The sequence below is a fragment of the Rattus rattus genome, chromosome 7 (assembly GCF_011064425.1).
Source record: "Rattus rattus isolate New Zealand chromosome 7, Rrattus_CSIRO_v1, whole genome shotgun sequence".
NCBI classification, from domain to species: Eukaryota; Metazoa; Chordata; class Mammalia; order Rodentia; family Muridae; genus Rattus; species Rattus rattus.
The window spans coordinates 112625987-112638434 of record NC_046160.1 but is presented as its reverse complement, the minus strand read 5'-3'; the positions used below and the strand labels follow the sequence as shown (position 1 = coordinate 112638434).

The 12448-nt window shown below is 48.5% G+C and overlaps 1 protein-coding gene across 2 annotated transcripts in view; it reads left to right on the top strand.

Moving 5' to 3' along the window:
• Foxn3 (forkhead box N3) overlaps positions 1-12448 on the top strand; it is a 375175-nt gene that overhangs the window by 84667 nt on the left and 278060 nt on the right. The window lies entirely within an intron of this gene.

Below are 12448 nucleotides of genomic sequence, written 5' to 3'. Positions count from 1 at the left end.
TTGAAAATCACACAGCCATTTCAAGTCGTGTGGCTTTTGACCAAGGCTCTGGTAGGGATGAGAAACACACCTGCTCCTGGGTCCCAGAGGCAACTGTGCTGTCACAGTGGTGACCCCTTGAGCAGTCCTGAGGTTCACAGAACTGCAAGAATGGTTCAGCCTGCAGCCTGGCACCTCAGAAACCACTTGGCCATCTGAAAGCCTGGCCTTCGACTCCTCGTTACGTGTGTTATTTTAGCAGTTGTACACAATCGAATGTGGCCCAACTGCCTGGTTTCCACCTAAGCAGTCTGAAGTGTATTTAAAACCCTTCTGAAAAGGAAGCCCCCCTTTTGATGCTGGTGCGAGCCTAGGTTGACAGTAGTGGCCTCCTTCTTAGTGGCTTGCAAACCTTGAAGACAGCTCTCCTTTGCCCTCACCGGACGTACGCTGTAGATCTAGACCTGAACCATCGTGAGAAGACAGAGCACACTCAGCAGTGGGGGGTCCCAGCCATCTCTGAGCCGTCAAAACGACAAACAGATGGTGATCAGCCTACCCACCCAGACCTCTCGCTGGTTTGTAAGGACCGTGCAACAGACAGAGACGCTGAATGAAGAGGAGTGAGGGGAATGGCGGGCGCACAGATGGAGGGACTCTAAAATTCCTAGAAAGCACAAGCAGAATGTGCGATGAACTAAAATTAAGTGTAGTTGTGCGAGCCAATGCGAGCGGCGGAGTGTCGTCCTGACAACTGGAACAAGCTTAGCTCTCACGGATGACCTTCACCTATCTCCCGGGCCTCCATGCTCATATCTAGAAAGTCTGGTAACCGTAGATGCATGGTGTCTGTTTCTAAGGTGTGAGACTGGGGCCCTAAGATGCAGTGATGAGGCACATTCGCTGGCAATCTCGTTGCATTTAATTGAGGTAACGTTGCTGCTGTCTTGGCGCGTGATTTACACCGTGGCTCACCCAGGGAGCAAGCGAGGACAGCCTTCGGTTTCCAGTTGCCGACTTTAAGGTCTTCAGCGTGATTGATGCAGAGGCCAAGGGTAAACCCATTTACAATGGCTGGTTGCCTTTGAGATCTAATGGCTGGAGAAGACACCAGGGACAGGGGGCTCATTGTTCAAGTGGGAACTGAATGCTAGTGCTTGGTGCTTGGTGCTTGGTGCTTGGTGCTTGGTGCTTGGTGCCCCACTGTTAGGACAGTCCCTTCCCTTCTCTCCTTCTCTCTCCTTGTGCTGTGTCTCTGTCTGTCTGTCTCGTGTGTGTGTGTGTGTGTGTGTGTGTGTGCGCGTGTGTGTGTCAGAGAGAGAGAGAGATTGTGTAATAACTGAGAAGAGAGCTGGGGATGGAGCTTAGCTGTGCTGTGTAAAGCTTCAGTATCAAACCCAGCGTACGCTCTTCCTCCTGTTGACCTGCTTTTCATCTCTTCGGGGTACAGACCACAGAACCTAGAGAAAACCATCGCACACCCAATCAGCCACTCAGCAGCCCCTCGCTGTGGCTTCTACCCTGCCATGAAGACAGGTAGACAACGTCGTCTGTTCTCCGTTGTTGGTGATTGACAGACAGAGTAGCCCTGAACCAACCAGAGAAACAACCACAATGGACCTTTCGGCTTCTGAGGGTCTACACTCTCGATTCCAGAGCAGCAAAACGTCCCCATGACTGGCTTAAATTTAGCTTTAGTGCTTTTAGCTGAGTTCTAACATAGATCTCGCCATAGCAGACCTGCATGTATGTGCCCTGCAGGTGGTCAGGGCCAAGCACAGTGCTGTGTATCCTGCATGAGCTCTGGACTCAGGCTGCCTCAAGTTAGGCTCCCGGGTGAGCTGCACTTGGAATGAATGAAAGCTATAATGTGGGGGCTATAAACTAAGCAGATTTTGAAAGCTATATTGTATGTATGTATGTATGTATGTATGTATGTATGTATGTATGTATGTATGTATGTATGTATGTGTATGTATGTGTGTATGTATATATGCATGTGTGCATGTATGTGTGTATGTATATATGCATATGTATGTATGTATTGTGTATGTATATATGCATATGTATGTATGTGTGTATGTATATATGTGTGTGTATGTATGTGTGTATGTGTGTATGTATGTATGTATGTGTGTATGTGTGTGTGTGTGTGTATGTATGTATGTATGTATGTATGTATGTATTTAGTGGAGACAGGATTTTGTGCCCAGGGCTGGTCTTAAACTTCTGTATCTAAGGATGAACTTCTCATTCTCCTTCCTTCAGCTCTTGCGTATTGTGTATTGGGATTAAACACGTGTGCCACCATGCCTGGGTTTATGGTCAAGCAGAACCCGTGACCATGGGTGATGTGTGCCCAGTTAGGATGGAATGGGGCAAGAGAATACTTTGGGAGAAGGGCAGGGGTGGTAGACATGGTAACTCATTCCTGTGAGCTGGGACAGTACCCCATAGCTGTGCTTACAGTTCCAGTGGGAGTCAACGTGTTGCTCCCCACACCCCACACCCTGTGTTGCTCTTATGTGTGACTGGACATGTATGCACTCAGATGCACAGTCCAGTGGAGTAGGGAAGTGGGAAGTGGGTCCTGGACTAAACCTGACACAGTACCCTCCTAGCTCGATGTCGCCACTCTCTGTGCATACACTCCTGGAAGACTGGAACTTCTCTGATCCTGTAAATGCCGTGAGACTCACTCGGTACCCCTGTCCTGAGTCTTGTAGCTGAAGGCATGCTCCTTTCCAATACAGAAGGTCCACAGAGAGATGCACTGCAGAGTAAACACCGGGAGGCATCGACTGGGGCCAGCCTTTCCTCCTGCTGTCAGTGGGACCCTGTGCAGGTCCCACGCACCATGAGGAAATCCCATCTTGCCTCCTGCTCATCTCTTTGTGTAGGAGTGGGAAACCTTCTCGTGGGAGTCCTGCCTGTCAGGCTGCCTCTCATCTGTGTGGGTCCCTAGAGAGGGAGGAGGAGGAATCTCTTCAGGCGGATAGTGAATGAAGATGGGGATGCCTCTCTTCATGAAGCCCAGGCTTGCACGACAGGATAAAAATATCTCCTGCAATCTGCAGCACCGGATCCTTTAGAAATTTTGAAGAAGTGGTTTAAAAACAAAACAAAAAAAAAAATACCACTCGTACATTGAGTGCACGCGAGCGATTCCTCAGAGTCTTTGAGGACATTGGTTAGCTCTTCAAAAATATTCATTATAAGTCAGATTCTCTCTTGATTCAACATAAACGTAAGTGTCAATAAGGAGACAGACTTGAACGTGGCAGTGAATGAGGCGCTGAAGGCTTGGCCTCTTGGTGAAATAGGAGTGGGGGCAGGGAGGTAGGATGCCGGACAAAACAATATGTCCTCTTCAGGTGCTATGGAGAAAGAGAGGTGGAGGTGGGGTGCAGGAGGTAATAGGGGGATCTTACTAGGGAAGGAAGGGGTAGGTGTGGCTTCCCACCGAGTCGAGAGTAGTAGTAGGTGGGTGTTCAGAGAAGAGGTTCTTCTGGTAAAGGGGGCAGCAACTGTGACGTAGCCCCTTCTAGGAAAAGCAGGGAGGACTGGGAAGGTGGCCCAGAGCAATCAAGAGAACTAGATAGGGACAAGACAGAGAACAGTCAATGCAGTATGGATACCGGAGGATAAAAAAAGGCTGGAGTGAATTTTTGAAGGATCATAAGATGAAGCCAATCCACGGGGACACCTTTGTTCTCTGCCACGGGCAAAGCCTATCACACGGAAGGAGAAAAACACCAGGCGTCATAGGGGGCGTAATGTTAGGATGCACTGGATTTCGTTTCCAGAGTGTGGTCCAGTGGCCAACGGCATTCGTGTCCCCTGCCACTTGTTAGAGATGCATGGTGTCTGCTCTGCCCGAGTCCTGCTGAAGCAGAACCTGCCTCTCTCTCCCAGGGCCTGTGGGTGATCCACGGGCTCATGACTGTCTGAGACGTGCTAGTCTAGAGTCCTCTCGGGCTTGGGGCATCAGAAGTCCTGGAGGCTGCCTGGAGTTTGCACACTAGTGATCTAGGGTGGCTTCGATGGCCTTGTCATTTTCCCTGTGAGTAGGTTCACAGTCTTAGCTCAGCCTGGCCCTTCTGTTTTTTTCTAAGGGAGTGACTTCCAACACCATCTTACCTGTCCATCAAAGCAGACCGTCCCTGGGATTGGGCAGACAGGATGGTGCATTGAGAAGCTGACGTTCTGGGCTCTGTGGGATTTCCAGGCTGTCTTCCTTCAGTGTGCTGAGGAGAGATTCACTTCCCTCTGGCAGAGTCCTGGAGGTACACCAAGTCTGGCCCATAATCGTCCTGCCTTGTCTGTACACATACCCCACAGTAACCGTCCCTCCACAGCGGGGTGTATGTTTTGAACTGCATACCTGGGCATCCGCCTGAATAAATGTTTGTCATCTTTTGATAGTTCTTTTATGGGCCCAGTAGCAGGAAGGCTGGTTGCCTTTGAGAACATGTGACAGTGTCGGCTCTCAGAGTAAGCACAGGTATTCCATGGAACTGACTGGTCCGTGCTAGGATAAGACATTGTCTCCTTACTTTCCCTTCCCCAGATGAAGCGTACAGCTCCATGGCCCCGGTACAGAGCCTGGAGTCTCACAGTTCTAATTCTGACTCCACTGTTATTAACACCTGAGGGATTTGGGTCTCCAAATCACTACGCTGCTTACTGATAAAATGGGATTATGATATTTTTCTTATTTCACAGTTAGGTTGTTGCCGCAGCTTCATTATCTAAACGCTTTTAAAAGCTATTCTTAAATGTGTGACCTCTGAGCTTACGTCACTATAGACCAGCACAGCCGTGTGTGGGGGAGGGGTGCGGAGGTATGCGTTGGAATGTTCATGTGAATGAGTGAGTGTGTGTGTGTGTGTGTGTGTGTGTGTGTGTGTGTCACTGTGCTCATAGAGGGGTCAGAGTAAAGCCAAGGGTGGCTGTTACACTACGCAAAATGTTGGTCTTTCCTTGATGTTTCTGAATTAGCCACACACATCCCTTCACATGTGTGTGTCGGCAGCATGACCTAAATGAAGTTAGAGTTCATATCTTTCAGAGCGTGTTTAGAGTTTCCCCCGACGATAAAGTTAAGGCAAGGCGATGTGTGGTTTATAATCCAATAGAAAGAACGTTTTGGTCAAGCATTCGCTTCACTCTTCAGTGATTGTTGGGCCTCGGTTTCTAGATGTGGTCAAGTTCTCAAATTTCTCCAGTGTTCCCTGGCTAGCTAAGGACTGTCACAGAAGGCAGTCCTCATTCGTCATTGCCACTTTCCATCCAGGGGGCAACTCGATAGTTCTTTCCCTTGCCCGGCAGCCCTTAACGTTACCACCCTGGAATTCCACATGAGCTGGCTTATGGTCTAGTATGCCTCGGAGCCGCTTAAGGCTGATGGGTTGGGGACATTGGTTGGTGAGGTGGCCTAGAACCAAGCAAACACAGACATCAGAACTGTAACACTGTTGGCAATACTTCGTTAGGCTGCAGAGAAAAGATCTGGCTGTCAAAACCCAGCAGGGCCAGAACCACGTAATCTGCGCATTGCATATCTCCCTATGCTCTGTTGTCATTTGCTGTCCGAGATGGAGATCATTCCAGATCTCAGATGTGATATCCTGGCGAACATTTACCACAGATTCATCTGTCTGCCTCAGGAACTCTTGGATGAGTGTGCACCCCTGTTCACTGAGCTGACTGATGAAGGCGTGTGCTCTCTGAGAACTGTGACCAGGTCAGGTCCGAAACCAAAGCCCCTCACCAATGTTGCTTAGCTCTGTCACAAGTCCACATTCACTTCTTTCCCCCCCTAAGCGCGGGAAGCAAAGTGCTCAATATTTGGACTCGTTCGTGGTGATGTCGCCAGCCTGTACTTACGGTGGCTTGGGTCTCCGACATGCGACTTGGTGAGTGAGCCAGCGTGACACGATGGAGTTTGCTCTCCTGTGAGTCAGTGCTCTCTGCAAGCACGGGAATGGATTAGCCGTGCACACGACCACACTCTTTTGTGCGGTCTCTGACGGAATGACCCAGTTAGAGGCCTGGCCCGGGGACAGATGGGCAGCACTGATGAGCTCTGACAGGGGACCTTCCTTGCTCTGTTACGGGGCTTCCTCCCATCCCTCTCTGGGTGCACACAAGTGTCAGAGCTGGGGAAGAGTCCCTGCCGTGGGCTTGGCCCTGCTCATTTCCTTTGTGGCTGTTCAGATACACAGAAAGGAGCAGCAGATCCGATGGGCGTGATAGGAGAGATGGCTGATTCCACAGCGTTCTTGTGCCGTTTGGAGGCAGCCATTGTGAGTGGCCCTGCAGCTTCTCAGCCATGTTCACCAAGCTTGACAATGTATTGTTTTAGAAAGATCTCTTTTCTGTAGATACACCCACTGTGGCCAGAGCCATCGTCCTTCCCTTAGCAGCCATGAAGAGAATCTCGGAGTTCTATGTCCAGTATCCTATCGAGAATCCCACTCGAACCAGCCAGGCTGCCATGCGAGGCCAGCCCCTGACTTCCTCGTGTAATTGTCTCACACATGGGGAAGTGGTTCGATCTATAAAACGTGTGGTTGCTACGAACGACTGTTGTCGGTAAGGAGAGCTGGAAGCACTCTCTATTCTAGATTACCTTTCAAATATTCAAATCCATGCACCAGCAGCATATGGCTAGAGTCCCTCCCCCTCCCCTCCCCTCCACTCAGATGTCTTCCAATGTGCTTCAATGAATTCCAAAACCACATCAGGTTTGCATTTTGAAAATGCCAACTGTATACTCACTGAATGTGAGAGATGAAGAAATCGTTCATAATTTTTTTTCTTTTAAGAAAATGGTGTTCTGCGTTCAGATAGAAACCAGCTGTATGTATTTCTTTCTTTTCTTTCTGTTCTTTTTTTTTTTTTTTTTTTTAGCATAGTGGTTCGTTTACATTTTGATAATATTGAAGTAGTGTTACTGAGGGGTTCTTAGCTGGTTTTCAGTAAGGCAGACCGTGGCTGGACCTGCCACACCCAACTCCATTTGCTGTCTCTGTCTGTCTGTCTGTCTGTGCTTCCTTCCTTCTATCCTTCCTTCCTTCCTTCCTTCCTTCCTTCCTTCCTTCCTTCCTTCCTTCCTTCCTTCCTTCCTTCCTTCCTTTATGGTGCAGGGATTTGAGTCAGGGTTTCCCTATGTAGCCCTGGCTGTCCTAGAACTCACACTGTAGGCTGGGCTGCTCTCAAACTCATAGACATCCACCTGCCTCTACCTCCCGAGTGTTGGGTGAAAGGCACGCCCCACCACAACCTTGCTGCAACGCCATTTTCTTGCCACTGGAGGCTGAGCTTAATTTGTGGGTGCTCTTTCTGCTTTCGCTCCTTGCTGGCCATATTGATTGCTTTTCTGGTTTCTTGCCAAGATACCTTGGGAAAGTGACTTAAGGGGACAGTCGTTGTTCTGGGCAGGCGTGGCGGCAGGCGCAGGTCTTACTGCGGCCGCAGGAATGTGACGCGGCTGGTCACATCACATTCGTAGTCAGCACACAGAGATGGGTGCTGTTCCTCAGCTTGCTCCTTTCTGTTCAGCCCGAGACCCCAGTTTTCGTGGGTCTGGGACCCTAAGACCACGGCGTGGTGCCTCCCTTGTTCAGGATAGGTGATCCTTTTTCAGTTAAACCTTTCTAGAAATGCCCTCATAGCTGTGTATCCAGATGTATGTTTCCATGGTGATTCTAAATCCAGTCAAAACTGACAATGACGACCAACCATCCTGCTGGGTAGATTGCTGAGCGTTTTAGGGGGAATAAAAGGAGGCTTTTATCGGATGAGTTTCCCTAAGGTTCAGAGGAAGTGAGCCTGAGTGTGTCGGTTTAGAATGACCTCGCTGGTACAGGACACCGTACATGTAACCTTGTCTGCAAGCTGGACCAGGTGAGGGTCTCATTAGGTCGCTGGTAGCTCAGAGGGCTTTGTAGACCTTGGGATGCTCCCTCATGAGGCACTACACTCCTCAGGCTCCTTTCCATCGTTCATACCTTTTCACATTATTGATACACTGTCTCAGTCACTGCCTATTGTAAAATGCAGTGGTCTCGGGTACTATTGAAGACAGAGGTCTTTTAAGAAATCAGGGGCACTCATTTCTGAGAGTGCTTAGCAGGATGTGTTCCCAGCTGATGGAGCACATTTTGAGGTGCCTTAGGGCAGTTGAGAATAACGCAAAACTTTGCTACTTTTGAAAAATGGGGACTTTCTAACACTGAGCATGATATAGCCGCTCTCCAACCTCCTCAGACCTCCACATGCTGCTGTGTTCACCTCAAATATTTTTAAGATTTATTTTTATTTTACATGTATGAATGTTGTACCTGCATATATGTCTGTGAATCGTGCTTATGCCTAATGCTGGACAAAGAAGGCATTGGATCTCCTGAAACTGGAGTTACAGACAGTTGGGAGCTGCCACTGGGTGCTAAGAGACAAGCCTGGGAGAGTCTGAGAGAGCAACAGGAGCGCTTAATCTCGGGGCCATCGTTTCAGACTCTGCCTCAAATATTTTAAAAAAAACATGTGGCAGCAGCAGTGGCAAGGAAAGAAAAGGAAAAAAACAAACAAACAAACAAACAAACCATGGGCTGGGTGGTGGGAGCGCATGCCTTTAATCCATGCACTCGGGAGCTAGAGGCAGGCAGATATATCTCTGTGAGTTTGAAGCCAGCCTGGTCTACAGAGTGAATTCCAGAATAGCCAGGGCTACACAGAGAAATCTGTCTTGGAAAAATACCAACCAACCAACCAACCAACCAACCAACTAACCAACCAACCAACTAACCAACCAACCAACCAACCAACCAACTAACCAACCAACTAACCAACCAACCAACCAACCAATTAACTAAGCCATGGAGAGATATATTGAAGAATCTTTGCAGTGTCTGCCCTATTCTCACTGCTGCTTGCACCCCATGGGAGCATCCTCCAGAATTTGGTACTTATTGTCTCTGTTTGTAAACGTTCAACTGTTTGTTTCGAGACAGTGTCTGCTGTAGCCCAGACTGGCCTTGAACTCAATACATGGCCAGAGATGAGTCTGAACTTCTGATCCTCCTGTCTCCGTCTCTCCAGTGCTGGGATTCCAGGTAGATACCACCATACCTAGTTTGTGGACTGCTGAGGTGAAGCCGGGCATTTTACATGCTAGGCAAGCATTCCATCCTCCGAGCTCCATCCCTAACTAACCTTCACTTAATGCACTTTCCCGCTAGTTGTCACTGTGTGACCCCCTACTTTTTCTTTTCATTAGCAGAACCTGTGAGCTTTAAGTGGCCAAGTACTGGAGACAGCAGGGTGACGTCATTTCCTGTCTGATGAATGGACATGGGAGGTGTGGGGACAGCCTCTGGGTTCTGCCTGGAATAGGAAGGAGCAAGTTTTCACATTCTCTTTCTATCTGGCTTTTGATGAGACTGAGGACTGACTCCTGTCATATTAGATATGAATCAGAAGTGGAGGGAACTATAGAAACCAGGCCGCTCTACACACGCTACCTGTGACCATGCAGATCTGGGAGACAGGTAGGGGACTAGCCCTACAGCAAAGCAGAAACTCCTTGTTGCCTTCATTGTGCTAATGTCCCCACTGCCTGAGATTGCCTGTCACACAGTGGGGCTCCTGTGCCAGGAATAATGAGAGAACATTTTGACTTAAGCTGGCACTGTTTGGCCTCTATTAAAACATCTCCCAAGCACCTATGGGAGACAGTACAAGCACGAAGACTTGAGTTTGATCTCTAGCACTCATGTAAATGACAGATATGGTGGCAAATACTTAGGATTCCCACCACTGGAGAAAGGAGACAGGAGGGTCCTTAGAGCCTGGCTGCCATCCAGTCTAACCAAGTCAGTGAACCCCCAGATCTCAGTGAGAGTCCTCTTCTCAAAAAATTAAGACGGACGGAGCCTTTAATCCCAGGCCTCTGGAGGCAGAGACAAGTGGATCTCTGAGTTCTAGGCCAACCTGGTCTACAAAACGAGTTCAAAGACAGCCAGGGCTGCACAGAGAAACCTTGTCTTAGTAAACAAAAACAACAACAACAAAAGAACAAAAAAACCAAACAAACAAACAAACCAAAGAACAACGACAAAAAACCCACACAAGAAGGACACCTGAGGCTGGCCTCAAATGGACAAATAAGCATTCGCATGTGTACCAGCACATGTATGTGCCTCTGCACATATGTGAACACACATGTCTGCGTACATCCAAAACCCCATTCTCAAAGGTTTCAAAAAACAGAGAGAGAGAGAAAGAGAGAGAGAGAGAGAGAGAGAGAGAGAGAGAGAGAGAGAGAGAGAGAGCAGTTGGTTTGCATTGTGAACTTGCCAGTGGCTCATTACCTGGCACTCCCATAAGTTGCCTTCATAGTGAAAAAAAAATGGCCTCTCATGTGACCTCCCATGTGACTTCCCATGCTAGATGGAGCCTTGGCTGTGAAATTTCTGTGAACCACCAAACAAGAGGGAAGAGGAGAGGCATCAGTGACTTGAGAATCTGTGTGTTTTAGTGTGACTAAGTTTTACTTCTCATGACAGTTTGACTTCACAAGCTCAGAAATAAGAGTTGGATGCAATGATCCCTCAGAAGCCGCTCTCCAGGTGGGTTTGCCTGTGAGCCAATTCACCAGAAATCCACTTTCACTTCGAGTGGTGTTTGCTTTCATTGTTACTAAGGGAGGGGAAAAAAAAAAGATGAATGTAGCTTAAGAATTAAAACCAAGTGTGAACTGGAATGTAATAACAACCCGTGCGCCCACAAACAAATGCCAGAGAGGTGAGGGAAGAAAGGAAATATCAACTATGCTGGCAGGTAGAGAACACGGCTTGAACAGGTAGGCTGGTCTCACGTTAAGAGGCCAGCTTTGGGCTAATGACCCGGAGTTAGCAGCAGCCAAAAGTCCCCACCTGTATGCTCAGAGACACGTCTCAGGCCCAGATTCATTCAACCCCCTCCCCCCTCAGACAAAATTCTAATCAGCTCCATTATTTGGTTTCTCAGCGTCTGGCATAGTAGATGTGAATCAGAGCAGGAGGGAACCATGGGAGCCAGGCCACTCTGTACAATGACAAGGGCGTCTGAGACCCTGGTGGCCAGCAAGGAAAGAGAGAAGGCCCGGAGGGAAAGACAGTGTAAACGGGGAGTCAGTCACCTTGTGGTGTCTTTCCCCCAGGGTGACTCATCCACACCCTGTGTTATTTTATACATTCTGGGAACACCTGTCGTCATCAATGTGGAGAGTCCTGACTCGAGAGCCTGATTCCTGAATTATTTCTGCAGTCTGTATTAGAATATTGTCCTGGAAGATCCAGTGACTCACCTTGATTGGGTATCCTTGTGAATACCAGGTTTCCCTGCCAGCATCCTGCATTTCCTCTCAGAATATTACCCATAATCATGACTCTGCTGCTTCATGGACAGCTCCACTGACTGGCCTGAAGAACCCTTGCCACCCAAAGATGGCATGGCCAAATCCAGGTGGCAGTTGATACCCACGGCGACTTAGGAAGAGGAAGTGAACAAACCAGGTCATGAGGAAATGGGCCTGATCTGGTGGCTGAGAGCATGGAAAGGACAACCCAATGAGATGTCAACACGGGATGGGGACAGGTCTGTAGAGCATATGAAGAGGGGGCAGACTCAGAATAAAGGGAGAGCGCCCCACACTCAGCAGGCCAAATAAAACAGTCTGATTCGAAAATGCCACGAGTGGTTGGTGACATTGTTCAGCAGGGGAAATTCGTCTGCCAGCAAGCCTGATGAACTGAGTTCAACTCCCCAGATCCACACGGGTTTTCCCCCAAGACCCACAACTCCCACAAGCTGCCCTCTGACCTGCACAGGAGAAACATGGTCTGCACACATACACTCACAATGCAGACATATAAAAATACGGACCCAGTACATGAGTAGACTTTTTTTTTTTTTCAAAGATAACGTAAGTAGCCAATAAACATGTGACAAGGCACAAAGTGGGGAAATCAAAGCTGTGACTACAACCTCATCCCGTTAGGATTACTGCTGTCAACGGAAGGAACTAAAACTAGTCCAGGGATCATCAGATTATACCAAGCCCAGGTGAGGGTGTGGGCACAGTGGAAGCCTCATGCATGGCTAGTAGGGATACACACGGTACAGCTGTCATGTAGAACATGAGAGGTTCCTAACAGTGAAAATATGGACACAGACTAAATAAGTGACTTAGTAAGCAAACTGTGGTTCATCCAGGCGAGGGTGCATTACTCAGTCTTCCAAAGATGTCTGTGGCATAGGCTACCACAGCAGTTCTCGATCTGTGGGTCAAGACTCCTTCAGGGGCCAGATGACCCTTTCACGGGGGCCACAAGTCAGATATCCTGCATATCAGATATTTACCTAGAAAAATGACAGTTATGAAGTAACAACGAGATAATTTTATAGTTGGGGGTCACCACAC